This window comes from Limulus polyphemus, unplaced genomic scaffold, assembly GCF_000517525.1.
Source record: "Limulus polyphemus unplaced genomic scaffold, Limulus_polyphemus-2.1.2 Scaffold3140, whole genome shotgun sequence".
Classification (NCBI taxonomy): domain Eukaryota; kingdom Metazoa; phylum Arthropoda; class Merostomata; order Xiphosura; family Limulidae; genus Limulus; species Limulus polyphemus.
The window spans coordinates 133,038-134,613 of record NW_013668750.1 but is presented as its reverse complement, the minus strand read 5'-3'; the positions used below and the strand labels follow the sequence as shown (position 1 = coordinate 134,613).

The following is a 1,576-nucleotide window of genomic DNA, read 5'->3' as shown; positions in this document are numbered from 1 at the left end:
TGGCTGGTGTTTGTTCTTGCTAATCTGTCATTCTTATCTTCCATATGGCTGGTGTTTGTTCTTGCTAATCTGTCATTCTTATCTTCCATATGGCTGGTGTTTGTTCTTGCTAATCTGTCATTCTTATCTTCCATGTGGCTGTTGTTTGTTCTTGCTCATCTGTCATTCTTATCTTCCATATGGCTGGTGTTTGTTCTTGCTAATTTGTCATTCTTAACTTCCATGTGGCTGGTGTTTGTTCTTGCTCATCTGTCATTCTTATCTTCCATGTGGCTGTTGTTTGTTCTTGCTAATTTGTCATTCTTAACTTCCATGTGACTGGTGTTTGTTCTTGCTCATCTGTCAATCTTATCTTCCATATGGCTGGTGTTTGTTCTTGCTAATCTGTCATTCTTATCTTCCATATGGCTGGTGTTTGTTCTTGCTAATCTGTCATTCTTATCTTCCATATGGCTGGTGTTTGTTCTTGCTAATCTGTCATTCTTATCTTCCATATGGCTGGTGTTTGTTCTTGCTAATCTGTCATTCTTATCTTCCATGTGGCTGTTGTTTGTTCTTGCTAATCTGTCATTCTTATCTTCCATATGGCTGTTGTTTGTTCTTGCTAATCTGTCATTATTTTCTTCCGTATGTCTGGTGTTGTTCTTGCTAATCTGTCATTATTTCCTTCTTATGGCTGATGTTTGTGTTTGCTGGTTCATCATTTTGTTCTCCCATCATGTTGGTGCTTGATTCTGCTGGTCTGTCATAAAAGTAAAGTTCGTGTGAAACTTGAATTTAGGATGTAGTTTCGCTATTGGTATGTAGAGTTTGCGTGGAATTAACGTTACGTTTCTCGGCCCGTTTATACCCTCTCTAGCGAACGGTTTTTGTTCTATATTGGAAGTGATCCATGAAGCATCTGATCAGCTCTCTGTGGCCAGTTATCCATTGAAATTGTACTGGGATTACACCACGAGAACGAAAGATCAAGAATAACTGGATGAGGCCTGTCTTCTGTGGAGGAATAATTCGTTTCCCAACTACACTAAAATATGTCATCATACCAATTTACGAGACAATTTGTATATTTGTGTTGTAGTAAAGCCATATTGGACTAGCTGCTATGTCCACCATGGAGAATTGAACCATGAAATGTAGAAACATTAAGTGATTTTTGACAAATTAGTTGCTTACAGTGACATGAGTTATATTCGAATAAAAAAAAACTTTATTTTTCAGAGAAAAAAAAAGCATTGAAGATATTGTACCTAAAAATTATAAATTTAACTTCTATGAGTTATAATAACATTAAAATTTTGCTGTAACATTCTGATTAACTGGATGTGCTTTGGTCTCCAAAGAGCTCGGTTTATGTTACTAATTTACTTATATCTGTGTAACGAACAGTAAAAATAGGCAAATATAGCAGGAAATATAAGCATGAAGGAAATGACGAATAAAACGTCATCAGGCACATTTATCGGATTTTAATGTTCTTCAAGTTACATAAACAATGGTTTGTTTTGAATTTCGCGCACAGCTACAAGAGAGCTATCTGCGCTAGCCGTCCCTAATTTAACAGTGCAAGACTAGA

General features: G+C 36.4%; 1 long non-coding RNA gene across 1 annotated transcript in view; it reads right to left on the bottom strand.

The window, feature by feature from the left end:
- LOC111088110 overlaps nt 1-1,576 on the bottom strand; it is a 28,439-nt gene that overhangs the window by 6,970 nt on the left and 19,893 nt on the right. The window lies entirely within an intron of this gene.